At 42.2% G+C, this 14,141-nt stretch overlaps 1 protein-coding gene across 6 annotated transcripts in view; it reads right to left on the reverse strand.

Moving 5' to 3' along the window:
* Positions 1-14,141, reverse strand: part of HTR2C (5-hydroxytryptamine receptor 2C) — a 263,086-nt gene that overhangs the window by 16,126 nt on the left and 232,819 nt on the right. The gene's annotated exons all lie outside the window — the stretch shown is intronic.

Raw genomic sequence — 14,141 nt, forward strand, 5'->3', positions numbered from 1 at the left:
AAGATGACAGCTATGAAACTGAGTCACCTTTGTCAGAGGTTTTATGCATATGGATAAAAAGTGTTTCTTAGCACTGTTAGGGGCATTGTACTGTTCAGTGCATGAGAGTCAGAATTACCAGCTGGATAGCAGGAGGTGACTGAATAATCCAAAACACAGCAAATGGAAATAAAATTAAATATGTCAAATGGTAAAACAGAATTACTCCAGATTGTAGGAGAATGGCTGTACTGAAAAAAAAAATTTAAACTGGCTGTTACTTGTACATATTCAGTACTTCTAGAATGCAATCTGCTCCAGGAAATCTCCTGGGAAAATGTGGTGTAACACCTAGGAAAAATCTGGAATAACAGCAACAAAGTACCTGCTTACACCACAATAAAATGAAGAATTATGTAAAATTCATCTCAGTATCTTCAAGAGTTTTTCCATGAAAAAACTCACAACAATCTGCATCAATCATTTCTTTTCCAACCATGAACAGGAATTTGGAAAAGGTTTCAGAACACATTTGTTGTGTTTAGCCAGTATCTGTTGGGATGGATAGAAGGATAAAAACCATCCTTCAAAGTGACACAGGAAGAAAAAGGGTATATTTTGCCTCATTATGACATTTAACATACATATACATATATGCACACTATATATATTATTTATATAAAAGAAACAGAGCTAACAGGTGCAGAATAAGTACTAAAGATGCTTATGTGTTCAAAAGCCCCTTTTAACATTGTTCATTGGCTTGGCTAGAAACTAAAATACATGTAATATTTCTCCTTTTAGGCTTCTGATATTTACTGTTTTTACAATTCACTTCTAACTACTTTAATGAATTGAATGAAAAAACATAGGGGTTTGAATAAATCCCAGTACAAAGCACAATTTCCCAGCAGTTAAAATGGCAACACCACGCGTGCTTGAAGCACCTTTTGGATCATCCTGCAGCTGCCACAGATCTGTTGCAGGCCATACACTGACCCACTGTTCTGTGTCGTGCTCTGACTCTTGGAAAAGTCAGTCACAAAGGCATCAGGAAATGGTTCAGATCATTCCCTGAGAATTCCAAACTGAGCTGAGTGCCCTGTGCAATGACAGCGCTCGCTTGGGTTTCCTTGCTGGAACTGAGAGCAGCAGCAGCAGCCAACGCAAACAGCAACCCAGAAAACACCCCAGACCTGTCACTTTCTGATAGGTTTTGCAGCTTTTGAAGACTCCTTCATACATTCCAAGGAAACCCACTGTTGTGCTTTGCAGAATAAAGCCTACTCTTTCCCACTGCTTTTTATCCCCGCTGCACCATTGAAAACTGAAGAATTTTGTCTGAACCAGACTTTCCAGTGTTCACTTTAAAGTTTCATCGCTGCCACAGGCTTTACAAAAATAGAAAGCAATTACATACAGTTTTAACATTACTGCATTGCACTATTCCCAAGGGAATGAAAGAATTTAAATGATTCTTTTCTCTCTCTCTCTCTCTTACCTAGGAAGTAAAGCGTTTCTTAGTCTGAAATACCACATCAGGAAGTGTAAAGCTATGTTATCTCTTTTCTGCTAGTTTGTTTTCCTCAGATTTACATAGACAAATGACTCAGAGGCACCTCTATCACTCAGAGAGCCACACACCCAAGGGTGCTGAAAATCTCCATCGTGCCCAAGAAGTACAGAACGTCTTGCTTGACTCCCCACAGTCATCAGTGTTTACCAGCACATCCACAGAGGGGCTCAGGCATACGCAGCCAAGACCCCTGGCTAAATAAAACCGGTCTCAAGGGCAGCACTGCAAATCCTTTTGATTTTCTCATCAATGGAGTGGAATTTAATGTTTTTCCAATATATTGAACTCCTGGGCACCAAGTTACATGAGAAATTAAGCTTACCTTTAAGTTTCTAGTTTGCATTTTTCTAGAGGAAGAAAAGGCTGTCCTAAGGCTATCTGGATCCCTTAAGCAGCACATGTTCTAGCCCAGCCAAGCACAGGGACATAGTTACACACAAAGAATGATGGTGGCTTTTAGGAGGAGGACTGTGTTCGTCAGTGCTGCAAGTTCAAAAATGCTTGAGTGTCCCAGCAGGTGCTGAGCAGAGGATGGGCTCTCAGGTGATGTGATGGCCAAGAGAGTGGAGGAGACCACCAAGTAAGAAAAGGAGGTGACCCTCTGTCCAGGCACAGCGTTGGAGAGATCACGGCTGGCATCCTACACTCGACCAGAACATCTGCGAGTGGAAGATGCTGCTCTGCCATAGTGCAACACCACACAAAGGATTTATTTGGATCTGTGCCACTGATCACATCCAACTGGGCTGTGACACCATTCCTGAGCTTCAGTTTTCCTCTGAGCTGTTTGTTTTTCAACTCTTGGAGCTGTCAATGTAGCACAAGTGGCCCTCAGGCAGGGAGCAGCAGGAAATGGGCACGGAGCGGTGTGGTCTCCTTTGGAAATCCCCCCTCACTGAGGGAAACTCCAGAGGAGCTGAATGTGCCTCCAAAGATATTTTGGTTCTCATCTCACAAGTTACAGTGATTAATTGATGTGACTGTATTTTATTGCAAATTAAACAATTGCACTCACTATGCTGTTATAAGAATTTTAAATAACTGCTAGATTTTCCTTTCTATCCAGTATTGCAATGACTTGCAGTCTTGACAGGATGTGTAAAAAAGAGGGAAAATTAAAGCTAGAACAGATATAATTATCTGAGCTAGGGAAAGGCTGCTTGAATACCATTTAAGTAATATTTTAAATGCAAGGAGCCAGCTTTCCAAATACTATGCTTAAAACAACCCTGATAATAAAATGAGATGTTTGCTAAGAAGCAAACCTAGGGAATGTTGTTTTCATCCCAATGTCAGCATCTCTTCTCTTATGGAAATATAAAATTATTCTGGTGCGATTTGTCATTCCAAAAATCCATGTGTTAGATTGATATTTTCATTTATTGGCAGAGACTAAAATTAAGTTTGAAGCCAGAGGAAAAATTTCCAGGCTCAATAATGTTCTCTGCTCGCAGTTTAAGCATCTGTAGTTGCATCTGGAATTTTTGCATTGAGTGATATGGACAGTTAACGGAGCAATGGTACAATTAATTGAATTGTTTCAGCAAGTTTTCATATAAACGGTTCCTTCCAGCATTTTAACTCCACGAGAGCTATGATCTCTTCACACACTTCTGAGCTACATGTCCTTCATAATAATTTATCTAAATGGAACCACTGTCTAATAAAATATTCATTGCAGTAAACATTTTCTATTTACTGATGTTCTGTATGTCAGCACACCATCAGGACAGCGTCCTCTCCTTCAATTTCCATCGTGCAGGTCATAGATCAGCCTTCACCTGTTATTTGAACAACTAAAGCAACAGTTGAATGCACACCACACTGGAAAGTAAGCCCACAAGTGAACACAGATCTCACAGGAATACCTTCTAAACATAAGAATATAAATATTTTCAAAAAGTCTGTCTCCTAGCAAAGTGCACAAACGTGTTCGTAACAGGTGGTTTTCCCCCAGTTTTGATATAATTGAGAAAGATCCATTATCACAAGAAAGAGCTGCCAAAGCCTACAGATCATTTGAGGAAACTAAAATTCAGAACTTAAAATGATGTGGCATTATTCAATTACAGCTGACTGCTGAGCAGTTACCTTGGCTGGAACAAAGAAGCCATCTGCTTGAACCCAGAGTTTCTAAGATCAAATCGAGTTTAGACTATGCCTCAATCCTAGGATGGGTTCTGGGGCTAGTGAGAGGACACAAAACCATAGAGAGGATTTTTTTTAGGTATTTGGTTTTATTTCAGCATAACTCAGTGGCAATTCAGATGTCTGTGCTATCCTGGCAGCTGCCTTGGAGCCTGCATGGGATTAATCCTCTTTCTCAGCTCGGGCTCCCTCCTGACAGTGCAACTGGACAAACTGGCCTCCAAATCAGGATAAAATATCTGATTTCACAAAGAGATAAAATAAGGATTTTCTTCTTTTAATATAAAGGGTTCCTTATTCAGAGAATACAGGTCAGTCATTTTAACTAGCCAAGGTTTTTATTAAACATTACAGGAAGATGACAAATTTGATAAGAATTTACACTCACTGTAAACCATGTTCTGCAAACCAGCAGTGTTGGCTTTGAGCATACAGGTGCAGATGTTTGGTCTGCTATACCTGACATGCACACTCTGTATTTTTTCCCCTATGGCTTGGGATATAAAGCATGATGTGAGGTTTTGCCTCCCTCTTGCTGCAGGCTGCTTGATGTGCCCAGGATGTGATCCTCGTTTTGGCCACCATTCAGCTCAGCCGTGCACCTGCACCAGTCCCATGCCAAAGCCAAGTGCAACCCACACTCAAGAGCTTTGGGGAATTTAGGGACATTGGAGGAGTTCAGTGAATCAGCTTTTCAATTAGGGACAGTGGGTTAGTGGTCTGGATGCACTTCATGCCAGCGTGAGGCACGGTTTGCTGTCTGATGAGGTCAGAAGCCATTACAAGCACTTGGTGAGACTGATACTGGCAAGAAACCACTTCAACCAAAGGAAACAAGCTATATTTTGGTCATGCTTAGAGATAATTATTTTCATTCCTGATATTTCTCAGAGCAGGATTTGCAAAACACAGTCCATGTTTAGCTCCTTCCAAGGCAATGGGCATCTCTGATTCTATGTGATTATACAGGTGGGAATGCCAGTGTGAGAGTGCTCCACAGAAGCCACTGCCAAAAGCAGTTATCTGGGGGCTGCTAAGAAGCCTAGAAATTCTGGCCCTCATCCTTGAGTGCCACCTACTGTCCTGCTGTCACTGCATACCTGAGGTGCACACTTCCCACTTGCAAAGCATTTCTGCCCCTGTGCCCAGACTGCTCCGGACTGGGAACAGACACACTTCTCACTACAGCAGAAACATCAGACTTGAGGTCAGCACACTGGAAACAGCACCTTCAGGGGCTGTCTCAAGGGAATAATTTGCTCATGAACACTGTTCCATGTGCAGTAATCCCAAGGAAGTGTGTGAGCATGTGAGCAAGTGTCACTTCTCTAGGAGTTTGTTGATCACCATGTGCCAACTCAACATAAAAATCTGTGCATGTGCAACCTGCCCAAATTAAAAGGCAGCAGAATGAAGGATCATGGTCATTCCCTGAAACAGGAGTGGAGGGCAATTCATCTTGTATGCAAACAAGAGACAGAGATTTAATTAAAGAACTCTAACAGCAATCTAGAAAATGCATGTATTGCTAATCAGTTCTATACTCTATAGGAATAACCTGTTGTACCATGCAAGTATGCAAAATATGCTCAGTTTGCAACCAGAAATGCACCCAGTTATCCATTAGGATTCTTGATATGTGGTGTGACCCAGACTAAAACTTCGGAGGAATTTTGCTGACAATTGTCTTTTAACTGAGGAATAAGATGTATTCCTCAGTAAGAGAGGAGCTAAACAAGTGCAGCTAAACTCGACCAAGCTATTTAACTGCTTGACCTCTTCTCAAATCTTGCACAATACTTGAAAAATATAATTTCAGTAGCCTTTATCTGCCAGCACAGTGTTCCAAAGTTTGAAGTCAACCTCAGTTACCTAGCTGTCCTTCCCCACTTCCCTGTTTTCCCATAATACTTAGATGTTTCCTCATTTTGCCACACCATGGAAACCCTGGAGGCTTCTTTCACAGGCCTGGAAAATAATTTTCCACAAGAAGATGAGGTCTGAAAGCTTTATTGGCTGATAAGCCTGCCAGGAAGCTCATTTCTCTCAGCAGCACAAGAGGCTTTCCTAGACAGCCCAGGCACCCACAGGACATGGGTGTGTGAGCAGAGAGCCCCTGCTGCAACCTGCTCCATTTCTGTGGTGGCAAAGAAGTACAAACATTAAAGGCTCGTGTTTAATCCAACACCTCAGTGGGGACTCTGGACAGGATCACAGCCTGGGGATGTCTCTGCATTATGCCTTGGAGGGAAGAAGGCCTGCAGCCTTCACCCTGGCATGTTGCAGTGCTTCCCCTTGCACCTGTCAAGGCCTGCAGGATGACTCTGTCTTCAACCCAGGAGCAGCCAGTGCTACAGATCAGAGACTCAATTCCTGGCTCTCCTGTAGGATTTTTCATTCAGACCGGCTGGGAATCAACCTCCCATCTGGATATGATGCTCAGAGAAGGCTGCCTTGTCCCAAGCCCCCTTGCTCTGAACAGGGCACATCACCCTGTCACAAGCATTCAAAGCAACCCTGGGAAAGCAGGGGTCTGGGAAGGCTGCCCGTGAATGAAGCTGCATTGTCTGTCTTGAGAAGCACAGGGCTCCTGCAACCCTGCTCACCCCCAGCCCTCACAGTACAGCTGCTACACCCCAACCAGCCTAATGAAACATGATTTTAAATCGCCCCTTTCCTCTGAGCAACAGATTTGTCAGTTAGTGTGACAATCCAACTTGTAAAACCACATAATAGGATGTTAAGGATTTGCATTACTGCAAGCATTTTGTGCACAACTTGTTACTAATTAAAACTGCTCACTTCCCTGAGTCTACCACAAAAGACTTGAAGTTGGAATGTGATTTAAACTGAGATTATGGTGCTTCTCTACCACAGCGTTTACAGCCTATAAAATGCCCAATTTTTGTCAAACCATTGCATGAGGACACATAAGAGTCAACTCAGCACAGCTTTTCTTACACTTCCAAAGATTTAGAAACATGTCAGACTAAGCTAACACATGTACCTCCATCCTCATATCCAGAAATTCAGGTGATACTCCTCATCCAAAAAGAAAACAAACAGGCAGAAACAACAATCCTGGCTGTCTCTGACAAATGCAAATACACAGTTTTGAATCCTAAGAAGGTCTGTGTTGAAAACAGCAGGGCAGGGCAAGTGATCCCCTTTCCCATAACAGTGTTTTAGCATGTGGGCCCTATTTCTGGTGGGTAACATCAGAGAAAGTGAAACTTAACATGTGACCGCCCTCTGGGTACAGTTGTACTCCTTTGAGTTTTGCAGAAATTGTAGGCCTATTGTAAGTTCCATTAACATGAAGTAGAAGTTTAATTTAACATGGATAAATGAAGCGTGGGCGTGCTGATATATTAGAAAGAATACTATTACCCAGAAAATTATAGTGGTCTCATGAGGTGGTAAAGGAAACTAAAGAAATTATATTTAGTTAAGTTATACCATTGGGGGTTTTGATAGACTTGTTTTTGCTTTGTAATCAAGTGCAACATTATTTTATTATCATGGTTACACTATTATTACAGTGTAATCTTGCACTTGATTACAAATCAAACCCAGTGATAACTACAATAATAAAATAATGTGTTAACATAGTAATCCAGCAAAACAGAATAGAATAGGTGCTGTTCATCAGGCACAGCATCGCCAGCCAGTCAAGGGAGGGCATTGTCCCACTCTGCTCTCACCAGGGAGGCCTGACCCCAAGTGCTGGGGACAGTTTTGGGTGCCACAAGAAGGGGAGACTGAGGACAGACCTTGCTGGGGTCTGCAGCTTCCTCATGAGGGGAAGAGGAGGGGCAGACACTGATCTCTTCTCTGGTGACCAGAGACCGGACCTGAGGGAACGGCCGGAAGCTGAGTCAGGGCAGAGTTAGGTTGGATATTAGGAAAAAATTCTTAACCCAGAGGGTGGTTGGGCACTGGAACATGCTGCCCAAGGAAATAAGCACAGCCCCAAGCCTGAGAGAGCTCAAGGAGCATTTGGACAATGTCCTTAGGCACATGGTGGGGTTGTTGGGATGTCCTGTGCAAGCCAGGGGTTGGACTCAATGATCCTCATGGGTCCTTTCCAACTCATAGGATATTCTAAAATTCTAAATGTTTTCTTAAATTTCACAAATACAAATGAATAATATGAGTGCTGTAGCATAATTAGCTACTCCCAAGATACAAGAAACACCTATCTGAATATGGACTAGAAAAAGCTTGGAAAAATCATTATGGAAAGTATATAAAGTAAGGTGCAAAAAGTATATTTAAAGGACTTAATCTTGAAAGCTGTTTTTCCTGTATTCATGCTTGTCAACATCAGCTTGCTGTGGTATATCAATCAATTAACCTTGTTCTGCTGCTGCGCTTCTTCGATGGACACAGCCAGCTAGATTTGAACAAGAGAGTCACTGCTCTTGGCTTCTCCTGTGCTAAAATGCAATCTCTCTCTCTCTGTTATTTTCAAATTGACTGACCAGAAGAAATCAACAGAAGTCCAACTGGCAAATTCAAAATTTTACCCAACAAACCCAAAATTTAAATAGTGGAGCGAGAAGTAATTACCATTCCGAGCAAACGTGCAGACAGAAGGGCAGAGCTCTGCTGCCTCCCAGAACCAGCCATCAATATTCATGGATGTCAGACACGCATTTCCAGTCTCCTGCATCCCAGTGGGTGCCAAATAGGTATGGTAAAAGCCTGTCATACAATTTCCATATCTCAACAACACTGAGACCTTTCCATACAGCTGCTGCCTCTGATTGAGGATGGAAATAGACGTTTATAAAAACAAGTGAAACGCCCAAAACTTACCAAAAATAAACACATTGCAAAACAAATTACACATCAGAAGATGGAGAGGTGTTGGTCAGAATAACAACTGGTCTGTCCTGATAACTGCTGCACAGCTGGAGAAGTGAGGCTCTCACCAATATGTCAACAGGAATGGAAATCAAACCACCCAAAAAAACAACCATGAATCAACAGAGCCTTATCAACCATCCTGCCTTGCCCATCAAATCTCACACCTAAGAGCTGATAGAGGAACACTTCATGTTTGTATATTACTCATTGAACTTTCTAGTCCTGAACCTTTTTCATCTAGAAAGCAAGACAGCATCTTGGAGGAGAGATTCACTCACTGAACCCGCTGCTGTCACTGTGCTTATCAGACTGCCTGCAGGAATAGTAAACTTTTCCAACAATAAAACTTATTACAACCAGAAAACAGGGAGACTGGAAAAATGGCATATACATTTGAAATTAATGCATGAAAACAAAATTTTGGCATAGCACGTATTTTTAATCACAGCTTAGGCTCCATGACAGGCTCATGCACAAATTCCCCACATGCTATTAGCATCTTTAATGACAATTTTGGCAGAATAGCCAGTAAGGATCCATTCTGTTTCTCTTATAAATTGTCCATTCAGGAAAAGATTGTATTTTGTCAATGAGGCAGTGTGCAAAATAGTACAAGGCAGAACAATTGGCATGTGGCCCCTCTTCCATCTATGTAATTTTCATTTAATTTCCATGCAAGCAGATGAATCACATCAGAGCCTGTTTCCCAGCATGTGCTGATAAAACACAAAGTAGGAACTTATTGCTACCCTCACTACTAGGTCTCAGGGAAGTGAACTAACTTATGAGGGTATTTTAATGAATAATGGACAACTCTAGAACCAGAATTTCAAGGAATATGTCATGTGAATTGGATAGAGAGAGTAAGATCATAATTTGCTGAGTAGAATTTAACGATATCAATTCAAGTGATGAATGGGAAAGGAAGTAGAACAAAAAAGTAAATTCGGAGTTAATTGACCCAATCCTGGAAACATTCATAATTTAAACAAATGTGTTACACTGGGATATTTGTCTTACAACCTATTCAAGAGCTTTCTAGAGATTTCACCTCACTTCTCTGTATTTCTTTCCATTTTGTGTAAAGCAGCTGTCTATGTATGTTTTGGCCTGCATAATGGCAGTGATTTTTCCCATATTTTTGAGCAAAAGGCTGAGCTGGCCCACCATATGCACCTCTTCTAAAAATGCAGCAGTCTATTGATGAGGTCCTGGCATGTCACCAGCACTCAGGCTGAGCCCTTAAGGCAAGAAATTATGATATTACTGCATTGATCACATAAAGTTGCCATACGCTAAAAAGAAATCACACTCCTTTTCACAAAACGCTTCCCATAACATAAGACAGTAAAAGCACTAAATATGATAAGAGGTACACAAATACACCAAACAGCAAAATGCAGATGAGGCACCCATCTGCATCCAACAGCAAACTTCCTGAGTGACGAGAGGAAACAGCCTCAAGCTGTGCCAGGGAAGGTTTAGGTTGGACGTTATGAAAAATTTCTTCATGGAAAGGGTGGTCAAGCATTGGAAAAGGCTGCCCAGGGAAGTGATGGAGTCACTGTCACTGGCAGAGCTCAGAAGATATGAGGATGTGGTGCTTAGGGATGTGGTTTAGTGGTGCCACTGACAGAGTCAGGTTAATAGATTGATTTGATCATCTCTGAGGTCCTTCCTAACCTGAATGATTCTATGAACACAGACTGAAGGAGGATGAAACAGATTTTTAATGTTAAGTCCAGAGAGAGAACAGAAACACAGCTAACCAGCCTCGGAGTTTTGGGTTTTCCCTCAGGTTCTCTGCTCTCTGCAGCTGCAGCCAGCACAGGAAAATGAGCCATATGTTAATGTTTACAGAAGACTGCAATAGGACCATTCCTGGAAATCATAGCTGCTCCTTGACAAGTGTGGAGAAACACATTCTACTGACTATTTCCTCAGCCCAATTTCTCTCTGCTGAGGTTAGCAAGAAGAGAGCAAGTTCTCAGCATGAGATAATATGTCCTAGATACTTGGAAGTCTTGCTAGATTTAGCTGCAGTCACCTTCTAGGAAGGAAAACAAGGGGTTTGTGGGTAAGAGAAAACAGAAGTAGAAGCAATAACTGGTGGGGGGTGTTCAGGATGGGCAGAGTGGCTGAAGCTATTGAGATGAACTCCTCTGTCACAGCTCACCTGTGATCACAACTGTGTCTTAAACTTTAGGTCACAAATTGCTTGCAAGTAGAGAATATTTTGTTTCTCACTCCACTAACGTTTGGGTAAGGATTAAGAGGAGTTGCTAGTCTTTCAGTCAGGTACAGGCAGCTCCCTTGCACACTGAGGTGCTGGGACACCAGGCTCTGTGGTGTGGTTGGGGAGGCAGTGAACATTTTACTCATCTGTTCCTCATCTGCAGGTGAGGAACAGACAGGTAAATCTGTATGTACACTGACACAGACTAAAATTAACTCAATCTTGGTAAAATGTTTGCAATCCTAGTTAAATCCTTTCTCTTGATCTTAAAATTTTAGGAATGGGGATGAAACACACCCAAGGAGGACTCTGGTTGGCTGTCTCTCACATGGCTCCAGTGCCTGGAGCTGGTGCTGCTCTTACTTTCAGATGAGGCTAAATCTGTCTGTGGCTAACACATAACCTGTCTTCCTTTTATTTGGAATCTCCATGATCTGACTGGTGCCTTTATGAAGCACCAAATTTACAGATGGAAAGTTTATCATCATAGGGTCTTTCTTTTTATACATAACAATTCCAGCTTTCTCATTATCTTGTATCAATTTCTGGTTTCCTACAGAGCATGTGAGTTTATATTTCTTTTCAACCAAACTCATAAAAGTTAATTGCAATGAGGCAATGCACTTACAAAACTACTACTGGATCTAACAGGCTATCGTCATAAAAAGTAAATAAAGATTCATGCATTTTAAAGCACATTTAGCTTCACTGATCTAGAAGCAAATTGGGCATGAGAAGATTGCACTGATGGCATTAAAACTGCTGCTGTATTTAAATTGACATCAGTAAAACAGGGATCTATAAAACAGGAATGTAACTATACACACTCCAGATTTTGGGGGCTTTACACTCCTGTGAGTTTTAAAACCTGTTGCATCTTCCAAAAATTTTGAGCAAAAGGATGAAATAAAAACTGTAATTGGATCTAAAACTTTATTTGCATTAAATAAAAACATTTAAATGAGTGCTGTTCAAAATTATTCTAATGAGTCATTCTTGCACATAAAAGATTTATTTTGCATGGACAACTCTCAATTTCACCAAGCAGGCAAGACAGGCCCATCCAATTTAATGTCTAAAATATGAAAAATAGCTGCTTGATTGGATGCAGCACACAAGCTGTGGGTAAACTAGTGAAATATAAGGCCATATGTTCAACTACTATAATAGGATTTACTCCACTGAAATCATCTCAAGTATTTCAACATTTCCCTTCACCTCTCAGGAGCAGGCAGGGCAAAGGTGGACTCTGCCAGCTTCTTCTCCACATTTGTAGAGGTAGAATCCAAGGAAGCATCCTGTCTGAGATGCCTGGGGGATGGCTTGTGGCTTGTGCTTACCTAGAACTGCTTCCATGGCGTGTTCTGGGGTGACACCACATCTCCAGTTGAGCTGTGGAGCTGGCAGTGGTGCAAAAATCTTGTCCCCACTTACCAAGAGCACACTGAGGCTTTGGTACCTAACCTGCTCTGCAGCCTGCTCTCATTGCCACTGAGCTTCTGGCTTGGTTTCAGATCCCATCTCAAACAGGGTAGAGATGATGGGCCCAACTGACCCAGTGATGACTTCTTGAGCCCTGGTAGAGACGTAAGAGGGGAAATTCTGGTAACAGGTTTCACTGGATAAATCTGAAAAGGGAAAGCAGCCCAGTTTATCAGCTTTTGAGGGAAAGTTTCAAAGCACATTTGCCTCTTGCAAAGTACAAAGGTGAATGGAGGCTCTGCTTTTTTCACACTGCACTGTTAGGATTTTCTGTTTAAAAACTGCCTTTTGCAATAAATTTAAGGGTTTTGATTTTGTAATAAGTTGTTCAGAGATTTGTCCTGGCTTTCTCTTGCTGCACGCTGAAAAACACATATTTTGTCCTCAACGTCCCCAAAGAAGGCAGCTGAAAGGAAAGAAGCTCTGGAAAATGGAAGATATGACTGCAGCAGCTCAGTGTCTTAATAATACTTGGTAGCAAACAACAGCCCACAAGAAGTCATAAAGTTCTTTTCAACCTTGCATTTCTGTGGGATCAGTAAACTCCTCTTGTGATCTTTGTGATTTCATTTTCTTACTTGAGTTATGTCACTCAGCACAATATTTTTCTAAGGTGACTTTGCTTCCACTATCTTTTAACTATTTTTGGTTTATAACATAACCAATGAAACAAACAAAAACCCCTCAACAGTCTCAGCCAACCCAAAAGAGAGGAATTCGCTCCTTTTGCAGCAGGAAAAGCAACACACAAGCGCCTTAGGGAGAACCAGCCTCACCAAACCAATCACGAGAAACTTTTCATGCCAAACCACATTAAGCAAATAGAGGCCCACAGAAACACACTTTAGAACCAGGCCCTGCACAGACCAGGAGCACATTTCAGCACTGAGCAGAAGGCTTCACACTGTGCAACTCTGGGTCACCTCACCTGGACAAAAGCCAGCTCATTTCTCTTACCTGTATGTTCCATAAAGCTCTAACAGGAGACTGGCTTGTGCTTTGGACGAAGGTGCTGAAACCTAAACAGCAATGGCACGAAAGGAGCTGCATTGCAGTGGCAGAAGAGATTTCCTCAGACTCAGAGAAGAGCAGCAAAACACCTCAGACCCTTCTCAGCTGAAGGATGCTGCTGCTGTCACGCCAAGAACCTTAGTCACGGCCAGGCAGGGAGTAAAGAGGTTGGAGGAGACAGAAAATTGCTCTGGCAAAAGTGTTAGCCTCTCTGAATGTCCTGTCAATGCTCCTGTCAATTTAGAATAGTCAGAATCTCCCCTCATGCATTTTGTAGGAAGCCACTCCCCAGGACCCCCATGCTTACCTGCAGCCTGCTGCCACTGAGCAAAAAAAAGGAGGAGCAATCCATCTAGAAAACAAAATCTAAGGTGTTCCGTAGCATTCCTGTTTCTCGTTTTTCCATATTTAGGAGAAACTTGAGGTGTCACTTTAAATCTCAGAAATATGGCCTCATGATTCCACGCAGGTTATAATAACTGGTTTTGTTCAGGCCTTTCTGCAAGAGGCTCTGTCTGCGAAAAAACCCCTGTCAGACCCCTGGGGCAAACAATGAGTCTCTGCAGTATCCCTTGGCAAGCTGTGAAAATCTGGGCTATAAGCACATTTTCCATGTTTGTTCCGTGTTTGTTCCGTGAAAAGGGCCAGGATTAACTCCCAGTCTGGCAGTGCTGCCACGTGCCAAGACTGTGGCTCGCACATATCTGACCTGCCCGGTGCCAGGCTGGGCTGCTGGCACAGACCCCTCATTCCCTGAGGTGCATCCTGTTCTGGAGTGCACACCCGGGTGTTTTGGGATGCTCTGCCCCTCTCTAGAGGGATGTTATTTATCTAAAT

This window comes from Corvus kubaryi, unplaced genomic scaffold, assembly GCF_017639235.1.
Source record: "Corvus kubaryi isolate FWS band 111438036 unplaced genomic scaffold, C.kubaryi_AGA036_p1.0 37395, whole genome shotgun sequence".
Classification (NCBI taxonomy): domain Eukaryota; kingdom Metazoa; phylum Chordata; class Aves; order Passeriformes; family Corvidae; genus Corvus; species Corvus kubaryi.